The 22,326-nt window shown below is 38.7% G+C and overlaps 1 pseudogene; it reads right to left on the reverse strand.

The window, feature by feature from the left end:
* Positions 1-347: 347 nt before the first annotated feature.
* Positions 348-22,047, reverse strand: LOC134413922 (synaptonemal complex protein 1-like; annotated as a pseudogene).
* Positions 22,048-22,326: the final 279 nt, after the last annotated feature.

The raw sequence follows: 22,326 nt of genomic DNA on the forward strand, positions 1-22,326 counted from the left end.
TGTGTTAAGAGAAACAGAGTAAATGTAAAAGAACAGAAATTATTTAAAACTAGAATTTCTAATGCTAGAAACAGCTTTGAAACAACTTTCTATGTAGTTCTATGTAGTTCTCTTTATTTCCAAATTTAAAAGTGGCCAATTTGTGTCCCAACATTTTGCAGCACAAGGGAGGAAAGGTGGAAGATGCTCTGCAGGGGTTGCAGTTATGGATCTATAAAGTTTATATGTGTAAAGGAATGAACACAGTATTAAACACACTGAGTATGACAGAAAAATGCAACAAAGCACCAACTCTGAGAGAAAAACAACCCTGCAAGCAGTGCCAGGGCACTGGGCATTTCTGCATTTTAAGCAAAGAGCTTTACAGTGTCTTTAATTTTCCTTCTCCTATCCATTTTGGAGAGCACAGTTCAGCCCGCCTCGCACATTCTCCTCATGGTTTTGAGTTTCAGAGCAGAGCCTGGAGATTTCACACTGCATGGAGCTGGGCTCTGGGAAGGAAAATAAAGCCATCCTTTAGTTTCTGTAAACAATCTGATTAACTGCTTGGTTTAATCTTAGGAAAGGCTAACATACCTTTTGTGGTGCTGTGGAATGTAATTGTGAAGCTTGTGGATAATCTTTGTACAAATTTTTAAACATTTCTTCTTCCGAGACTATGCTGTAATAAATTAGAAAGTTACTTAGTCACACTATATTAAAAATACTTTTTCTTTCCCCTAAGGATATTAAACCATGAAAAAAAAAGTTAAGATGTCATTATGAGGCATAACAGTTCAATAAAAAGAATGTTAATTATGTACATACAATGACAATTCCAGAAAGAACCAATAAATTAAAAATATACACATAAATATTGGCTGGAATGTGGAAGCCCAAACTCTTTATTTCCATTCTCAGCCCCAGCAGTGAGCACAAAGAGCTGCTCAGCACATGATTTGTTCTCTGACTCTTACCAGGAGGTCAGTGTGCTCAGAGCTGTCTGACTCAGTGTCCAGCTGCACAAGCACTTTCTGCTTTTTCCTGCTGCTCTGCTCTGCAGGCAGGTTTGTGCTTCTTCCACTCTGCATTTTATCCACTGGAGGAGTCTTTATAACATATGTCTGGGAAAGAAAATGTTTCTCTTTTTAGATTATATTTTATGGGGTAAGTATGGAATCTAAAGCCAAACTCTGGACCCAGTTTACAGTCTGAATGTCCAAGAATTCACCTGACAGAAATGGTGGAACTCTGATCTTTCCATCCAAACACGGAGCAAAGACCCAAACAAAGTGGGGAGGGGTGGAAATACCATTTCTTATAATTTTTTTGTTGCCAAATGAGGAGAATGAAGGGAAGCTATGGAAGAGCTGAGTTTCATGGCACATTGTATTTAAGTTCTCCATGCTTGTCTGCAGAAATCCAGGTTATTCTGAACTGTAGCCACTACATTGGACTCTATCAAACATCAAAGAAAATGGGAACAAACAAAACTGCAGGAAAAGGCTTTCAGAGAAAGATTGATAGCTATATCAAGATTGGTGTTACTTAAAATAGTTTTTTCATTAGAAGTTAAACAGAGAAGCATTGAATGGTCCAGTGCAGTCCTTTTTTAGACAGATAACATCAAAATGGTGCTGGATTCCATTGCTGCAATGTGAAAACCACAAGTGAACTCCTGACAGGAAGAAGGGTCAGTTCTGCAGTCAGGACTACTTTGATACTTTGACCATTTTTACAGCTACATCAGGTTTTTTCTCTTCCATAGAGGAAAAGTGCCTTTACAAATGGACACTTGTAAGACTATGTAAAATAATTCTAGAGACATAAAAAGTCAGCAACTGAGCAAGAAAAATTACACACTGGGAGCCCTTCCAGAAACTGCTGTCTAATATCTCCATGGAATGGTGTGACCCTTTAAAATCCCTTCTTATCCCGGGGGAAAAAAAAAAAATCATCTACAGAGAAGTAAGAAATACAGGCAGAAAAATGCAACAAGAAAAATTCACTGTTAGGAGTTACAAAACTTCAATGTTGGACTGTCCAAGGGACTTCCTGTTCTGAAGAACACATTTTTTATTTTTACTTTTTTTTTTTTTTTTAATTTTAGGAATATAATTTGGAGACTTTCTATTTTTTACATGAATAGATTCACTGTATAGATCTAAACAAGGTTTAGGAGTCCCAGGAACATAAGTTTGTATTTTCTATAATTTAAAAAGTTTGAAGTCAAAAGCATTCCAATGTCTTTTGTTGAATGCAAATAAATTCTCATGGCACTTCAATTGATTCTACACATATAAACACTCCCAAATTCTAAAAGCAATTAAAAAGTTCAAGTTACCTTGTGTTTCTTTTCACTTTCAGCATTCATACTGCCAGAGTGCTCTTTTACAAGATTCTCCTACAAAGAGTTATGTGACAGCAAGGAAATATTGATTTGAATTCAGTTGTTAAAAATCTTCTTGGTGTAATGACAGAGCACAGTCTATAATCACAGACTGTTACAAAGTTCACACAAAAATATGACCAGGTTTGGTACAACCCCAGCATTCAAAAGTCACTGAAAAAACTCTGCAGTTTAGGGAACTTTTTTGCTTTAGCTAGTTAAAATTACCAAAAATAAGGGAGAGTTTTGTTTTGTTGTTTGTTTATTTATATATAATCTATAATCACAGACTGTTACAAAGTTCACACAAATCTATGACCAGATTTAGCACAAGCCCAGCATTCCAAAGTCACTGTTTTTCTGTTCAGTTTCATTTCTTACCCAACTCCTCCCACAGCACAAGCCCAGGCCACACCTGTCACCCCCACTGCTCAGGGAATAAAAAACTCCACCTTTTCTTCCATTTCTGCTTTCAGTTGTTCCTTAAGGGAGGACAGTCCCTTTTCAATCATGACAGCTCATTTTCCTACAAACCATTAAATAAAGGACAGGGTTAACTCTGCACAGCCCAGAAAAAGGAAAACAGTCCCAGGTGAGACAGTAATTAACAGGGACACTCATTAGATACACAAGATAATTCTATGTGCTTTTCAGCCCTATACTTGAAGCTTTGCTTTAGCTTGTTTAACAAAGACTGAAGCACTGTCAGAAACAGGTATTTGATCAGAAGTGTTCAAGGTAATACCTTAAAACCCTTGGGAGAGCAGGGGTGAGAGGGCACAATCTAAATATTTAAAACAAAAGTTTCCTAATCAAAGTGGGAAGTCAGAACATGACACACTATCTGGAAGAGCAGACACAAACACACTGCTACTGCAATTTATTTTTAGAAACATTTTGAGTTTTTAGTGCCCAGAATAAGATCTTTCGCAGCGGGTTGGGTGGCACTGCTACTGGTAAAAATTAAAAGCACACTGGAAAAGTTCCCAGAGAACTGTCTGTGGTGGGAAAGACCCCAGAGCACAGCAGGAAAAGGAACTCTCTAAGCAAACTGAAAAAAGATTTTAGAAGTCACAAACTGACTGAAGATCGCATCTTTTGTCTCTCTGTGCTGACAGTGGACAAGAGAGAGGGATTGGGAAAAAAGATGTTTTAAAGGTTTATATTAATTCTCATTACTCACTTTTAATTCTATTAATAATTATTATTTTATACTATTTAAGTTTCAATCTGCTTTACCCTCAAAGTGTTTTTCCTAATCCTTACCTGAACTCAGTCCTTGAATTTTTCTTTCCCCTCCTCTGCTCAACTACAGCAGAGAAAAATGACTGAATGTTTTTTTGTGTGTGCCTGGCACTTAGCCAGTATAAAACCACTACACAGGGACATCAGCCCCTTCACTGAATTATTGACCATTGCAAAGTGCTCCTTACCAGTGCTCTTTCTGATGAGAACTGCTTTTGCTGTTTCATTTTATATACTTTTAACTCTGCATCTTTTTCTTCAACCATTTTATCATATTCATTCTGTGTTAAAAAAACCAAACCAACAACAAACTCGAAACATGTGACTAAATGTTGCAATTATAGAGTTATCCAGCCTTAAAACATTTTTTTCAAACCAGGCCCTTAAGCTTCAGAAAGAAAAGATCCATTGATGCTTCTGCAGAAACTGTAAAACAGGAAATGCTCAATTCAAGTATTATTTTGTGGACTGGCAGAGAGTGCTTTATTTCTGTGCAGCAATATGTGCTCAGCACTAAGCCAGCTGTGCTATCTTTATTAATGTATCTGCTAAAGATATTGCAAAACGAGGAATAGAAAGGTAAACTAAAATGTGTCAGGCTAAACTGCTGACAGTCACTAAGTAACCTCAGAGAAAGAGCCAAACTGATACTAAAATATATTGCATTCACATGGTATCAAAGGAAGCCTGAATTGAAAAAAAATATAAAAATCCCAGAAGTTTAGATGAATGGAATTTATCTGCCCATAGGAATGTGTTCATAATCTTCAAATGAATTTGATTTTAGATGATGCAAAGTCCAGCATGTGTTCAGCTTCCTTTTCCCAGACTCAGGCCTGTTTCTGCTTTTGAAAGGTCATTAATGTGGTGTCACAAGTTATAAACATGGTATTGACATGGTATCACCCACTGCAAACCACACCAAGCAGGAAAATCTCTGACCTTGTGCTTTTCCATCAGTGCCACCATCTCAGTTATCTTGTGCTGACATCTGGCATCAGTTTCTCTCTGTATCATTGCAGTTTCCTCACAAAGCAACCTCATCTTTTCTACCTGTCAGTAATAAATTGCATTTAATTCATCAACACAATAATATATTTCTTTTAAATCTTAATTTCTTCTTCCCCCTGTGGGTGCAAAGTTTGCAGTCCCACTTGAGCTTCATTTGCTTTTAAGATCCCTTTCCAATCCCTCATCTTTTCTGCAGATTGTTAACATGGGCAAGATCAAAGGTACAGCCGTGGCAGGCAAGCTCACTGCAAACCAAAAGGCCATTTCAAGCCCTCTGCCCTAATATTTCTTAGCATTGCCTTAAAAAAAGTGTGGGCGGAAAAATCCTAATGTGGGAGAAGTTATAATCTAATTTAACTGGGCTGACTTTATACCAAGGGTGGAATTTCTTTGAACTATATCTTGAAAGAAAGAATTTTTAATGGAGTTCTCATTTTCAAAGACATATTCAAATACTTCAACCTAAACACCTAATGTACTAAAGCTTTGCTCAAAGGGATTCACAACAAGTTCCATTTATATCTGAAAAGTAAGAGCAAGAACTCTGGCCAATAAAGTTTCATAAAAACATTTTAAATTAAAAAAAATTAAATTGCAGTAAAATTTAACACCTCTCACCTCTTCACGAAGTTTATTTTCATTTACTTTTCTTGTTTCTATGTCTTTTTGATAGATGTCAACTTCTTCCTTATGTTGCTTGTTCATATTTTCCATCTCTAACTGCAATTTATTCACCTTTGGAGAAAGTAGAATTGCTGCTGTTATTTGTTTAGGAATTACTATGTTGATGATTTTTTTCTTACCTCTTATTTTTGAGCATAAACACACAACACATTGTTACTTTTCAGGTTAATGATTCAAGTGTTTCCTATTTAAAGTTCAGCTTTTTTTAATAAAGAGTTGAACTTTGGCCTGAAGTGAGTTAGAAAATACTCAAAGGAGCAATGGCAACAGCACAATGGGGAAGACTGCCCTAAGCAGTCACCCTAAATGCTGTGAATGCCTTGGAAAAAACAAATACAGATGGAGATTTTATTCCCTCTCTTGTAAATCTGTATCAGATTTTCACAGGTTTTATGGTACATTTTCCTCCCAGCTGTTCATTTTGATTTTTTCCTTTTAAGTTTATCCTTACAGTTTTTCCTTTTAAGTTTATCATATGAACATCCTCAAAAACTTCACTTTTCTTCATGTGCAGTACCCAAAGCTGGACACAATATTCCCATCAGAGGGATTGCCACTGCAGAACGCATTTAAAGAACAGCCTAAAAAGAGTTATATATATATATATATATATATATATATGTCTTTTAAATGCTTTTCTGTTACAATGAAGTTGCTGAATCCTGTTCAGTCCACTATCAACAAAAGAAAAAAAAAGTAAGGAACAGATTAAAAACACAATCAATTGCAATGTGAATCCATCTCTTAAATGTCCAATAGTCAGTGCCCAATGATTAAAAATGGAAGCATCTTCTAAAAACTATGAGATCATTCCTGCAAAGTCTGTATCCCAGATCCAAAAACCAGTTCAGAATGTATTTAATAAGTATTATCATTATTTACAGTGGGACTTAAAAACACTCACCTCATCTTCTACATGATGTTATTTAAACCTATCTTCCCTTCATAAGTATTGCTTTTCTTGCTTTCTGCAGTAATTTTCTTTTTCAGCACCTTATTCTGTTGAAATTAAACAAAACAAGCACTGTACCTTAATAAATTAATAGAATTATGTCATGGTTTAACTGCATCAAGAAATTCCAGCTTTCATCAGGCAAATAACTCTCTGTTGTGCAGCTCAGGTTCCAGAACAATTCTTCAAACAAATGAATGTTCAGCTAATTTCTGTGATAATTACTGTTTCTTTATGACCTTCAGAAAGGCTCCTCCTGAGCAGCAGCAGGGAATAACAAATGAGGTGCAGAATGGGAATTAAAACTAAGACGCTGCTGACAGAAGGTGTGAAGATGTTCATGACCAAAACCACAAGTTATTTATTTTTACAGTGAAGTTACTACAGTTTGTGCCATGCAGAATTCTTTTCTACTAGTGGTAACTGAGATACTCATTACAAGTACATAAATAACACTATGCACTAAATGAAAAAGAGTAGAAGTTTATTAAAGATACTATTTTTGTAATTGTTTTTTTCAAATTAAGGCTCATTTAACAAATTAAGTGATCCCTAAGATGACTCCCTAGGTTTGCTCAGGGTTAGGATAAGAAAGGAGAATTTTTAAATTACATAGGTGTATCTAAAGACATCACAGCAGACCCAAACCTGCTGAAAAGCAACCCAAACTATAATGTATTTATGTATTTGTGACATTTAAAATCTCAACACACCTCCTGCTGCAACTCTTCAATGCATTTGGTTTTATTTTCCATGTGTTTCTTTAAATTATTAATCTGAAAGAGATATTTCAGACATGAATTAGTAAGTTCTACAAATGGCTCCCTATGTGAGCAATTTCTGTAGATGTTCTCAAACCTGCCCTTGCACCAGTCTGGTTTGTTCCAATGGGACTGAAACACCAGCTGACATGTTAAAATATTCAGAGTTTTAGCCATAAAGTACCATAAGATGTTAATTAATAGCAGTGAACCAGTTCTTTAGTGGTTATGGAGTTAAGAAAGAAGAAGAAAAAAACCCCAAGATCTTCACAATTTAAAAAATGCACTTGTATGAAGTTCCCTACATCCATGAAAAAATGAATTTTCCCAATTATTTTCTAGAATCTTCAATGGCTTTTCCTTTCTTGAAATTTCATTTTCAGTTCTCTTAACCTGAAATTAAATTGCAAATCTTTGACTTTTACAATGAAATTTTGAAATTTGCTAAAAACCCCAGGTTGCTTTGAACCAATAGAAAGAAAAGTAAAGTGTTTGAATCTATTTAAGCTCAAACTCACACTACATAAAAAAAGCTAATCCAGAGCCCATCCATCACTGAGTGGGTATATGAAAAAACAAAAGCAGGTTCTCTGTTTGCCTGAAAACAAACAAATAAATCTTTAATATTAAACTTCCAGCACAGAGTGAACATCCCAGTGACTGTGCTTGTCTTTTGAAATACCAGGGCTCACATGTGGACACACAATGGCACAGCTGGCAGCAGCTGGGAAAGAAGAAACCTCTGGCAGAGATCACATCCCCCAGGCAGAGCTTTGCAGAAAAAACCCCAACAAAGATTTTACATTGAATGCTGCCCTGCAGGTTCTGTAAGATATTTTCCTGACACATGACATACATTTTCTTCTCTTTCATCCAGTGTACTTTTCATCTCTTCACCTGGCTTTGCCATTTTCTCCTTCAAAGACTCCAGTTCATTTCTAAGTGCCAAATTAACAAGCATTAGTAAATATTTCCTTATTGCCTTTAACTTATTTTCAGTACTTCTAATAAACCCATATTTTATTTTCTGAAAAGAGCTGCTATTGTTGATGTGAACTTCATAACCTGCTCAACGAAAATGTTCTTAAAATGCAGCGACATGCCCAGTAAGTCAATATGTGAACTGTCCATACTTCTTTTAAGTAGGAAAAGATGTTCCAGGACCCCAAGGAAGATACATCCTGACCTGGACTATTGCAATGCAGCTGTGAAACATGGGAGCTGCCTGTCTGTTGAACTGGGGAGGATACAGAGAGTAACTCTGATCCAGTTTTGCCTTGTCACATTTAATCCATAACCTTCAGTTTCCATTTTAATTTCTTTCACACCTGAGATGTCTAATGCAAAACAAGACAGCTCCTACCATGTAATACAAAATGATGGCAAACATTGTTCCTGCAGCCATTGGTATTTCTAATCTGAGACAATTTGTACTTGGCCAACAGCAATTCTGAATAGTTTCTGTTTAACTATGTAATCTAGAAAAACATTAATCAAAAAATCCCAGAAAGCAGCATATGAACAGAACAAACTGAGTCTACTTCCTTGAACAATATCAGTTATTATTATTTGTTTTTACTTGCCTTAGCTGGCTATTTGCCTCTTCTAGGTTTTCAACTAACTGCTTTGTATTTTCTTCTTCTTTCTTACTATCCTAAATAAAGACCCACGTGTCAGCAAAGAAATAAAATTCAAAGTGACTTCTTAAAAAATTCAAATACATCCAGAGCACACTGACCTGCCTTGTTCAGAAGTGTAATATACTTCCTTTCCAATTCAAATACAAAAAATAGCTCAGGTACTCTACAGACCCAAGTCATGTTGCAGCTCATCATCTAATTTGTGAAACTGAGTCATTTGTCAAATTGAGTGTTGTCCTTTCAAGAAAGCTGGAAGTTTACAACTTGCCTCTTGTTGTTCTTGCAGCTTCTGGAGTTCTGCAGCCACAGCATTTTTCTCTTGTGCTGTTTGTTCTTTCTCTAGTGAAAGCTTACTGAGATACACTGTTAGCTGTTCATTCTTTAACCTAATTTAAACCAAATGGCCAAGAGGAATAAGAAGATGCATTTTGAATCTCCTTTTAAATTAAACTTACCCATTATCAAGTGTTATTCCATGCTGAAAAAAAGTCCAGGCCTTTATCTACAAATATAAGCTTTGCAGCAGAGTCAAAGAGATGTAAAAAGGGGACAGAAGAAGGAAAGAAACTCAGAGTCAACTTTTATATAAATATAATGGTTAGTGAAGGTGATGTAGTTCAAAGCAAGATTAGCAATGAATTCAGAAACTTGCTCTTCTTGTTAAATAAGTCAGAGAGATACGGAACAACTACATATGCCATAGAATACATACAAATAGAGAAAGTGGAATTTAGAAATGTAAGTATATAATTAATGGCACATACGTGGTTCAAAACTTCCATTAGAAAACAATCATAGTTCATTTCACTGTGGATTAAAGCAACTTCTATATTACACCAAAACTAATCCAATATTATATTTTCAAAATGGTCATACGCCTCTTGTTCAAGATCTGTTTTCAGAGTCACAAGCTGCTTTAAATAATCTTGTTCCTTCTCAGCTGTAAATGTCAGCTGTGCTTTCAAATCCTGCAATTCTTTCTGCAAAATGGAAAGGAAGAGTTTTCAGTATCCATGTGCAAACTCCAACTGCTGGAGGTTTTTAGACGTGAGCTAAGAGCACAAGGCTTTCAGAAGAACCCAAAAACATCCATGCCATGGATTATCCAGTTTGGATCTTTCCAGTCTCTGCTGGGATCTGGAAGTGGTGTGAGACAGTGGACTGTGACACCGGTGCTGTTCATGTCTGTCCCCTGCTGTGAGTTTCATTACCTGGGCTGCACAATTAGGGTGGGACCCTGCTCTGGGTGCTGTTTCTTATGTATAAACTTGAATCCAAGTCATGATGTGTAACTTCACTATTTCTAAAAACATGTTACTGTTGCCCTGCTTCAGACCTCTCTCATCTGGAGAGCATTTTCATTTATCTCTCCACATTTTTCTCTCTCTGCATATTTTCTACAGTAGCCTCAAGATTCTTCTTCAATAAAAGTCCTCCAATTTACCCATTTTAGAAAATGAGTGAAACTCAGTTCAGAACATTCAATGCACAGATTATAACAACAAGCAGACACAGTAAAATGCACACATGATTTCAGACTATCTTAACTTTAGTTGATATGGATTCTTGTTAGACTTGTAAATATAAAATCATAATGAAAATAAACCTCTGTTAAGAGTGTATTTCATATAGCTTAGACTGCTGTGACAGAAAATGGGCCTGTGTCACAGCACAGCAGGGTTCACAGAGGCCAGAGTTAATTACCTTCCTGGAAGGAAGAAAAAATGAGAAAACTTTATATCCAGAGGGAGTGGCCTTTGAATGGGCATGAACAAAGAAGGAAATAACCAAAAAAATTGATAAGGAAAACCAAAAACATGGGAGACAAGAAAAACCAAAAGCACAGGAGACAAGAAAAACAGAGGCAATAAAGAAGTTCTTCAAAGAAAACACTGAAATTGTATGTGAGAAAGTTTAGTAGAAATGTTAAGGTTGACTAGATGGAGTTTATTTAAGGCATTTAAGATACTTACAAAGCAAGAGGAATTTCATATGAAGAGCAAATGCCATGAGATTAATAAAATGAACATTTACCAGAGTTTCTGACAGCTCTTCAAGTTGCACTTCTTTATCACATTTCACTTTAGTCATCTCTTCTACAGCACATGGAATGTAAAATGAACGGAACATAAATGATTTTTCATATTTAGCAGGCAGTATAAAACATTTCCCCTTTTGCAATACCCAGTTCTCAAAACTTGTTGGATTAAGTTAAGAAACTGAAAAGCTAATTTATGACTTAATCTAAATGTAGACTTGAGGAAATGATTCAGACATTAGCAAATCTATATCTGAAGAGAAACTAAATATTTACCCTAAATAAAATTTAGAGCCCATTATGTTTTCCACAAATATAGCTTCAAATAAACCATGGACTGTAAGACTAGAGTATTCTCCAAGTATTGATGCACCTGCATTGTTCCAGAAAAAAAATCTGAACTGCTGAAGGTATCAGATGGATATGCTGAGAAAGGAAACCAGTTGTTACTAACTTCGAGATGGTTTCTATGTGCACATCCACAATTCTGGTATTTTTTGCAAGTTCTCAATGGCAAGACAGAGCGCTTACTCTGGGGACTAAGGAGCACATCCCTAGAAACCACAGGGTATCAAATTGATGATATTTAAAGACAACCCCTGCCAGCATCATTCCACTTCCAGCATGGGGAGGGTCACAGAAACCTCCATGGGAGGGTTTTATCTCTGCTGCAGAAGTCACTCCTGGCACCTGCAGTGCTGCTGCTCTGAGTTGCAAACCAAAATTACCTCCAGAGGAATTCATGCATGAATGGTCTGACTATTGGAGCTGTGCACAGCACTGCCCTGTGGCTGCTGCCAGCACCAATGAGCCCCAAAGAAAAGGGTTCAGCCGAGTAAAAATAAATCCAGGCCTTCCTGACAGGTACAGGTAATGTAAAATCACTTCCCAACTACCAGAGACAGTCCATTTCCAGAAAAGAGCAGAAAACATTTTTATTACTGCCCAGCTCATTTTCTGCCTTTCTACAAGCCTTACCCAGTTCAGCAGATTTATTCTGGAGCTCCAAGGTAAGCAGCTTTGAATCATCTTCAGATTTCTTTAATCTAAGGAAATGGTAAATTAAAAACCCCAAATGTAGAGTACAAAGCACTGCATTTGAAACTTCAAGGACAATAAGACAAAGTCTTAGCACAAGCACTTTAAGAACATTTACCTTTCACCAGGCAGATGAGATATCTGCCTGCAATACATATCAAATTTCACTTGTACAACCTCAGAACAGCAGACATAAAAGTAAACAAATATATACCTACCTTTAAGAAATCTGTATTTCTTAAAGACAGAATTATGAAAGTTGAAGGGGACAAAAATTTACTTTTTATACAGTATCAACTATCACAAACAAAAAAAAATTACATTAAGTTCTCTGCATTTAGACCACTGTGTGAAAGAAACCTCCAAATTTCAGCTTCATTTCCAGTTGTTCTTGATTTTGTCATAGACTGCAACCTGTAAGATCACTCCTGGAATTTAAACTCATTCATTTGCCTATTTTGCAAACTTTTCAAATTGGCAACAGAAGTCTCAAACTCCTCTGTCAGGGCTGCAAGCAAAGCCTTCAGTTTTTTACATTCTTCCTCCTGCTCTTCCTTTTATCCAGTGACCTGAATTAATGTTTTCACTGTAGTTTGGAATTCAGTTTCCAAGTTCTTCTGAGTAACCTTCAAGACATGATATCGTTTCTAAACATCTTTTGCAACAAACAGCTACAGCTGTTTCATGTCCAAAGTATCCATAATTATTTATGCAAATACTCATCTAATCTATTTCTACTGTAAAACTACAAGCAAGGGGTACCTCTGCCTTTTGCAATGAAATTTTACCCTCTTCTAGCTCTGCCCTCAAATGTTCTTTACTGCCCTGGGATCCCTTTAACATTTCTTCATTATGTACTAAACAAAAAAAGATGTTTATATTTTAAAAAATAGGATATTTACTAAAAAATGCTGTTAAAAGTGGAAAATTACATACATTTAAAGAATGTAACAAAGACCAATGGTACTGACATCATATACTATAAAATAATATATAAAATTTGAATATAGATGGCTTAAAAGTATTGGCAATCAAGTTCTGAAAAGTAAGTTCCCTCAGTGTCATCTGCCTGACTGTACATTTGCAAAACTGAAGCAACATATTTTTCCCTTGTAATTTTCAAAAGCTCTCACTGCTTGACTCACCCTAAAAACTGCCCTGCCAGTCCTGCTCCCACATGAGCAGCTCCTGTTCCAAACAAAAATAAGGCCTTCAAGGCCCCAAAACTCTGCTGCCAACCAGCAACAGAATAAGACTATCATGGCCCTGTTTCCTATGCTTCTATAAACAATTACGTATAATAAATAAATATTCATAAACAACTACATTGAAATTCTATAAACAATTACATTTAAACACAGCAGGCAGAACTCTTACATTTTGCTTCCATTAAGTCAGCAATCTTATTTTGTGATGTCTGCAGCTGAGCCTCGATGTCTTTTATGACATCATCTTTTTCATCTCTCTGTATGGTAAGAGCTGAAATCTAGAAAAATGCAAGAAGTATCATTATTAAGTCTGGAAAAGGGACAGATATTAATTTTCATTTGTATCCAGGTATAATAAGCAGCCATTTTGCTGTCATTCAAGTTAGATTAGACAGATAGATAGACAAACAGAGATAGATGATAGATAGATAGATAGATAGATAGATAGATAGATAGATAGATAGATAGATAGATAGATAGATAGACAGAAAGACAGACAGACAGAAAGACAGATAGATAATATTTGTTTAGATATAATCTTAGCCAAATATTGATCAAGTCACATAACTCTAAACAAAAAAGTTCTCCAATTCAAAATCAAACCATAAATTCCAGGAGACTAAAGGTACTGAAACACCACTAAACTTAGCGGAATTTGACTTAAATGCAGCTTCAGATGTTATTTTGTCTTTTTTACTAATACCCAGAAACACTTCTTGGCTCTTGCATTGCCCCTTTAGGCACAAATAAAGCTCTACATGTTAGATGGTAAAATGAGCAAACCTGCTTTTCCTTTTGACTGACTTCCAGTTTGCAGTCTTTCTCAAACTTGTCCACTTTTTTTGCTTCTTCTTTTACTTTGGAAATACAGTAACATCCATAGTTAACATTCTAGCTGAAATATACTCCAAGTTCAATATAACTTCCACTTTAAGACTGCTTGGAATTGTACAGCTGTACCATTTGTTTCCCAAGAGTAATTGCTGAGGCAATGTTTGATTTTATAATCAAAATACAAACAGAAAAGAGCATGTGAGAATGAAACAGGAACATAGCAGGCTATACATACAGAGAGAGAGCATTTAGCTAAAGTTTCTGTAGCTATACACTAGTGCATTGTCATTTAAATAAACAAACTATGGGAAGTAAGTATTGATCTTTAGACTGTACTTCACAGACAAAACTTCAATTTTGAGTGACTGTTTGAGAAATAAAGTTCCAGCTTTGGCCCAGTGGAACAGCAACAGAAAGGGCCAGGCAGTGACCAAAGGCAGCATGAATAAAAGAAGGGTCCCAGTGTCTCAGTGTGAGCTGCTCACCATTCCAGCCCTTCACATTTCTCTGCCCTGACACTGCATGTGTAACACAAGCTATGAAGTACAAAACTGAGCCAGCTGCATAAACTCAATAAACAGAATCTCACATTTGAAACTCATTTCCAATCTGTTGTTCTCTGCTTGCACACAAAGCTCTTCAAATGCCACTGTCATTCTCTAAAAACAAAATTTAATATTTGAAATTCAATACTGGAAACCCTGGAACTTCCCCAGGGGCTGCTGCCCACCTCAGCCATTCTGAGGAACCAGCAGGGAGATGAAACAGAGCCCAGAAAGAAGCCAGAAGTTGTGGCAGTGACCCAGCACTAAGCACACATCACCCAGATCACAGGATCTACATCCCACACACTGCTGCACCTTCTCCATTGAATGTGTTTGATAGAACACAAAAATAATTCTTGAAAAGGGATTGAAAACCCAACTTCCTGCATCACACATGACATGATACCCACACAGGATGGATAAAAACAGTATCCCAACATAAACATGGAACTCAGCTCAGCTCACGTAACTCACATTCCTTTCATCGAGCTTGGTAACTTACTTCTATGTTGCTGTGAAGTTCCTCATACAATTGTATTGTAACTTCCTTTTCCTGTTCATCTATCAAAGCAAGAACATATGAGAAAGTTTTTCTTTTGAACAAGAATGCCAGCTGCCCAAGTCATTATACTTAATCAGCAAAATGAATTCAAAAAGGAATTCTCAGCTCCATTCTTATTAAATAAGTCATTATGAAACATGGTGCCAGAAGTTACAGAATCTAGGGAAAATGTGTATTTCATTGAAACACTGAGCAAGCTCAGCTTTTAAATTTCCTTCCTAAGATATTTTTTTCTGTGAAAAGTGTAATTCTGGATCAGTTTATGTGACCATATTAATTATTATAGTATTAATGCTGTTTAATAATAATGTATCATAACTGTTAGTATTGATAAACTGTAATCTAGGGTTTAGCACTGAATTTCTTCCTATCAGCAGATACCTATAACCACAGAGCTGTCATTATAAAATTGCAACAACACTCCAGGTCCATATTTTCCTTCTTTCCTTTCACTTTTGTAATTGATACTATTTTTTCCTAAGAAAACAATTAAAAAGAGAACAGTAACAGAAACAGCTATCAAAAAAGAACAGTACAACTATATACAAGTGTTTCTAGAATTAAGGCTAAAAAGAAACAGACATTTAAGTATCCAGGATCAAGTTAGTAAAATTCTAATGATTATAATACCAATTCTAAGTTGCATATAAAGTAGGATTTCCAATCAAGAACATATTTTAAAACCTCAAGAATTTAAACTTCAATAAGTTATCCAACTGTCTTGGCTTGTTCCGTTTCATGAGAAGAATTCCAGTTACTCATTACACCTTGGGGTTCAGACCTTTTTTCCCCATAAATGTGTATGGCTGAAAACAGGAAATGTCAGCTCTGGAAATCCCAGAGTGCTGGGAATTCAGAGTAGATTCTACTGCCTAAAACCAGGCATGAAGTGTCACTTCTCATGTCTGAATATATTCCCAGAGTGTGGCTGGGACTGCAAAGCTTCAATGGGCTGAGCAGCCTTGGGGAGCCCTGCCCTGCTCTGCAGTGGCTCCAGTGCCAGTCGGGGCTGTGGGCACTGCCTCAAACCTGGAGCACTGTTTGGGCACCCAAAGAGCTCCCAGGCTGGCAACCTTGCAGCAAACAATCTCACTGCCTTCAAAAGCCCTCTGCATTTAGCATTACAAACCACAAGTCTGTTAGACCTGGGGCTTCACTTCCAATTTTGTGAGCCACTTAAAATTCATTTCTCATTCTGAGAGCCACATCCAGTCAATCTCAGCTGGAGAACTTTTCTGAACAGCACGAGAAATTTCTTCTTCTTTCTTCTGTTTGTGAATTTAGAGCAAGCTAGAAGTACATTTACTCTGATAAATAAAAGCTAAAAAAGCATTTACATTTGCTGGTCTTCTCTGTGAAGTGAGTGAAGGTTTCCTTGAGCAGATTACACAGATGCCTTGAAGCAGCAGCTCTAAAGGAGGGAAAAATATCATGTTTGCACAGGAGTGCACAGTGCTTTGTTTACCTAAGGAGTAACAATGGAAATGACCTTCAAAATTAAACAGCTACATAAAACTGCCCACATGGAAACGGATTATTTCCACCACAAAAATATATCCTTGGTTCTATTACTTACTCTTTCAAGAGATCTTTATTTTCACATATCTCACCTTCCAGTTTCAAATGGAGTTTCTCATTTTCAAACTGATTTCATAGGGAACAAATGCAAAAAGACACTGTTATTGAAAAATATATTAGAAATGCACTTGAACTTCTCAAATCCCTCATGAAAAAGTCATTTGGGGCATCAGTAGACAGAGTCTGTTTTATCTGGTATTACATGCTGAGTCATATTTTGCATGAAAGATGCAATAATTAATGAACAATAATTTACCAGCAAATGAGACACTTACAGGTGTATTCTTCATACACACCCTCACACAGGACAGGTGCCTGCAACTTCTCAAAATAATCATTTTCTCAAGGCACAAACCAAACTGCAACAGTCTTTAATATTTAATTGTATCAATAAAAGTGTCAAACTGAATCAGGAAGCATTGAACTTCATATATTCAATGTACACTATACAATACTGGCCTGCAGTTCTTGAATGGCTTTCTTCTGTGCTTCAAAAATCTTTCTATTCTCTTGGAGTTTTCTTTCTTTCTGGTTTAATTCACTTTCCACAGTCAGATTCCACTGCTTGATCTTCTCAGCCTCTTTGTAGAGTTTTGAGAACAATTCATTCGTTGTTTCTGGATTCTATTAAAACAGGTTCCACAAGTTAATCTCAAATACTATCTAATTAATAGTATATAATATCTAATTAATACTGTTGTAGATAATGTATTTATCTCGTAGAAACATCACAAGAGTAATATTTTTTCCACAGATGGTGATATAAGCTTAGATATGATCAGGAGCCCAAGTTTAAATCTTTGTGCATCCTCTGTGTACGTATCAAAAGGCATTACAGAGCACATAGGAGAAACAAATACAATGAAATATCCCAAATCCCCTTCAGACATCACCAAATAGATGGGCTTAAAGACATGGATAACTGCAGTCCACCAAAATCAACAAAAATTTTGCCAGAATTATCAGTGAAGCCAAAATTCCTTCTAGCAGGTTCTTCACCCCATTTCTGTCCTCTCCTTCTGACAGACACTGCTGAGTTAAGTAAAAGCAGCTTCAGAGACTTTGCCCAGGAGTATCTGTGATATTGCCATGGACACACACAGAATCACAGAATCACAGAATCACAGAATCACAGAATCACAGAATCACAGAATAATGAGGTTGGAAGAGACCTCTCAGATCATTGAGTCCAACCTATGCCCTGACACTTCAACTGCAGCACCAAGTGCCATGTCCAGGCTTTTTTAAACACATACAGAGATGGAGATTCTACCACCTCCCTGGGAAGAGCATTCCAGTGCTTCATTATTCTTTTAATGAAAAATTTTTCCCTAATATCCAACCTATCCCTTCCCTGCTGTCTCTTGAGACTGTGTCCTCTGGTTCTGTCAGTGCTGCCCAGTGGAAGAGACCTACCCCACCTGGCTCCAACCTCCCTGCAGGAAGCTGCAGAGAGCCATAAGGTCACCCCTGAGCCTCCTCTTCTCCAGGATAAACAGCCCCAGCTCCTTCAAACGTTCCTCACAGGGCTTGTGTTCCAAACCCCTCCCCAGCCTTGCTGCCCTCCTCTGGATGTGCTCCAGCATCTCAACGTCCTTCCTAAGCTGAGGGCCCAGAACTGGACACAGCACTCAAGGTGCAGCCTCAGCAGTGCCCATTCAGGGGCAGAATGAGCTCCCTGCTCCTGCTGGCCACACCATTCCTGATCCAGGCCAGGAGCCATTGGCCTTCTTGGCCACCAGGGCACACTGCTGGCTCATGTTCAACCGGCTGTCACCAGCACCCCCAGGGCCCTTTCTGCCTGAGCGCTGCCCAGCCACACTGTTCCCAGTTTGGAACGTTGTAGGAGACTTCTGTGGCCAAAATGTGGAACTCAGCACTTGGACTGATTGAACTTCATGCCGCTGGACTCTGCCTATCCATCCCACTGATCTAAGTCTCTCTGCAGAGCCCTCCTTCCTTCCAATAGATCAACACAAGCTCCCAGCTTAGTGTCCTCTGCAAATTTACTGATGAAGGACTCGATGCCCTCATCCATGTCGCCTATAAAAATATTGAACAGAACTGGTCCCAGTACAGCCCTGAGGGACAGCACTGGTGCCTGGCTGCCAGCTGGATGCAGCACCGTTCACCATCACTCTCTGGCCCAGCCATGCAGCCAGTTCTGAGCCCAGCATAGAGTGCTCCTGTCCCAGCCCTGGCTGCAGCTTCTCCAGGAGTGTGCTGTGGGAGACAGTGCCAAAGGCCTTGCTGGAGCCCAGATACACGACACCCACAGCCTTTCCTGCATGCACCAGGCTCACATAAGGAGCCCAGGTTGGTCAGACATGACCCACCCTTGGTAAAGCCCTGCTGGCTGGGTCTGATAGCCTGGCCATGCTGCGAGTGCTGTGTGATAGCACTCAGTGTGAACTGCTCCATTATCTCACCTGGCACTGAGGCCAGGCTGATTGGCCTGGAATTACCAGGATCCCCCTTCCTACCTTTTGTGTACATGGGTGTCACACTGGCCAGTGTCCAATCATCTGGAACCTCACAGTGAGCCACAACTCCTGATAAATGACGGAGAGAGGCTTGGCAAGCTCATCTGCCAGCTCCCTCATCACCCTGGCATGGACCCCATCTGGACCCAGGGATTTATAAATATCCAAGTGTCCCAGCAGTTCTCTGCTCACACACGGAGCAGGAAGGAAAACCACCACCCTTGTGCCCTTAGAATACCTTGAAAGTGCCCTACAAGCAGGGCTGGGCCAGTGGTCGAGGCAGGGAGAGCAACACATGAGCCCCAAGGGCCCTTTGGTTCACTTACAACAGCCCCAAACACCATCCTTGTTTTGGCTGCATCACAGTTTTGTTACAGTCCTGATGGTACTTTAATAGCTTAGGATTAAATAAGTCTAAAAAGTTGTCAGGGATATGAAAATCAGCACAGAGAGCACAAGAAATGTGTTTTATTTTGTGGTAGCAAACAGTGTTCTGTAGCTGCAAAGTACAGAAGCTATTGCAAAAAAAATGAGCTGTACTGAATTGTGTTACAGCAGAGATCTGCTGGTAAATACACTGTGAAAGGAATCCAGTGCTTGAGGAAACCACTGAATTCATTGTTTTACAGATAAAATAAATCCAGACCAGGCAACTGGGATAATCCACTTCAGTTTTCCAAAGAATACTCTGACTTCAACCCTTCTGCCCCTCAACAGAGTATTCAGAGGCAGTTCCACAAGGATAGTTAAGTGTTTAAATCTTACTCTAATTAAATCTCATAGACTTTGCAGACACTTCAAACAAAGAAAAAAACAACAACAATATTGCAATCACCTTAATTTTTAAAAATTTGTTTCCAGGCACGTTCACTAAATCACAAATATTTCCTCTAAAGTGATTCAGCTTTAAACAGGAGACAGAAAACATTATTCCCTTCTGACTACTTCCTTTAGCCCTCAAATATCTACTGAATAATGCTTTAGGCACTGTTTGGGAACAAATTCAAAAGACCCCAAGGAATGAGATGTGCAGAGCTGATACTTAGCTGACCTCTTCATCTACTTCAGAGCAAAGTTTCACTTGCTGTAAAATTGTATCTGAAACATGAAGAGATTTTGATCAATTTATTTCTAAAAAAAGTAACAGTGAAACTGTATTTAACAGTTACAGACAGGAAACTGTGGGACTACTCATGAAAATTAAAACTTGACAATATATAAAAATCTAAAGAAGGTGCATGGCAAATATTCCAATCGTACCTGAATCAGTGATTTCGCCACGGCTCGACACATCCAATGGGAGCTTAAATTCATCATCTGAGCATCTGTTAAAACCCTGCACAAATTTAAGAATTTTTAGTTTCTTTGTTCCTTATGGGCAGATTTGTAAAGAGGAATTATAAAATCCAGGGAAAAAGAATCCCTACAGATAATGTGAAAATAGAATTTGTCATTAATAAAACAGCTGCCTACAATTTTCAAAGCCCAAGGGATTGGTAATGGCTTTGGAACTCACTTCTTACTTCCCAGTGGTTGATCAAACTGTTGGTGTCCTGCAGTTTGATTTACAGACTGTGGCCAAAGGGGAGCTTTCAATGCAGGGAACTCAGCAGCTCCTGCCTGTCTGGGCACTGCTGCATGGCAAAGGACTCAAGGAGACAAATTACTTTTTTGAAGACCAGTAGTTGATATTTCTTTGCTTTACTTCCAAGGGCACTTCTAAACCACATCTGATTATGTTTCAGCATGAAAATACTCTTTTACAAGTTTTTTCAGTCACAGAAGTTCATCCTGTAAACAGCTAACTCATCTGATGTCAGAATATCCTGTTTGAATCTCAACATATTTCATAAGGAGCTTTGACATGAAAAAATAACTTGTTGCATTCTCATAACTCAGTGTGGGGACAGAACATTTTCACTGCACAACTGATCTGGCGAGACCAAGACACCAATGCCAGTGTGAGGATCTGAGCGGGGCCTATGGGAATCCATAAAATCAGAGGGGTTTGGGAAAGCTGCAAAAGGCAGGCCTCAGAGACAGCAGAACTGTGATCAGAGCCAAGCAGCAGCCATGAGATAGGTCAGTGGAAAAATTATGTAAAAAGTAGAAAAGTAAGGACAAATAGAACAATGGTCTGTGTATTAACGCTTGGCCAGAATAACTCCCTAAGTTACAGAAAGGTTTATCTAGGGAGGTATTAAGAAGTTTAAAGCTTAAGAATGGAGCTGTGTGCATTGTGTTTTAAGGCTTACAAGCAGGTATTGTATTCAAAATAAGCAAGCATTGTCTTAACCAAAGGTACATGTGCGTATAATGGTTGGGTAGAACTGCTGTCAATATGCTTTTGTTTTGTGTGATTGGTATTTAAAAGTTTTTTACTTTTAAAGTAAGTTGTAACATTAAGTTCTTTGTCTGCTGCCTGGGATGTGAGCTGCTGGCATCTTCCCATTATCATAACCATTCCATGAGACTGATGCTGGAAAATAAAACAGCTCAAGGCAGTTCCTGAGCAGTCCCGTCCCGTTGGTGATTTGTACACAGAGCCCGGCATGCGACAGAGCCCTGCTCGCTCTCTGGGCTGAATTACCCACATCACACATGGACTGACAACACAGAGCGGATACTCGAGAAGATGATTCCCTTCAGTTTTGATAGAAAACAACAACAAAAGTCTTTGAAATTCAAACCGAAGATGTCTGTGCATACGCCACTCAAGGCACACGCACAGAAATGAGTCGAGTGCAAAAGCCGTCCCGGCCTATGCCGGGACGTGTGTGTGTGCTCCAGGCCAGGACAAGGGGCAGGTATGTGTGTGCTCCAGCCCGGGGCTCTGCCGGGGCACTCCCCGGGCCCAGCACTGTCCCCGTGTCCCCGGGGAAGGGCCCCTGCGCTTTCCCCCCGTCCCCTCCTCAGCCGCGGCCTCCAGAGCAGCACAGCCCGAGGGGGCGGCCGGGTGGGGGGGGGGGGGGGGGGGGGGTGGTATGGGCCGCCCTCAGCGGCCCCGCGGCCGAGCGCTTACCTGGGATCTGCCGGCAGACACCTGCCCAGCGCTCAGGCGCGGCGGCATGAACAATTTAAAGCGGTTTTCCTTCTCCATGGCTCCGATAAAAGGGCGGCCGGGGCGGCCCCAGCTCCCGGCGGCCGCTGAGGGCGGGCGCGAAGGGCGGGAAGCGGCAGCGGCCCCTCAGCGCGGGAGAGCTCTGAGGGGAAGGGAGGGGTCCCGCCTGTGCAGGGAATAACTGGGGGAGCCCAGTCCTCCTGTGGGAAAAATGCGTATTTTATGATTGGCTTTTCGCAAATATTAATCCAAATTACCCAAATTATTATTACTCTAATTATATTGCTATTTTTATAACCATTTTATTACTTTTAAATT

Source organism: Melospiza melodia, unplaced genomic scaffold, assembly GCF_035770615.1.
Source record: "Melospiza melodia melodia isolate bMelMel2 unplaced genomic scaffold, bMelMel2.pri scaffold_61, whole genome shotgun sequence".
NCBI classification, from domain to species: Eukaryota; Metazoa; Chordata; class Aves; order Passeriformes; family Passerellidae; genus Melospiza; species Melospiza melodia.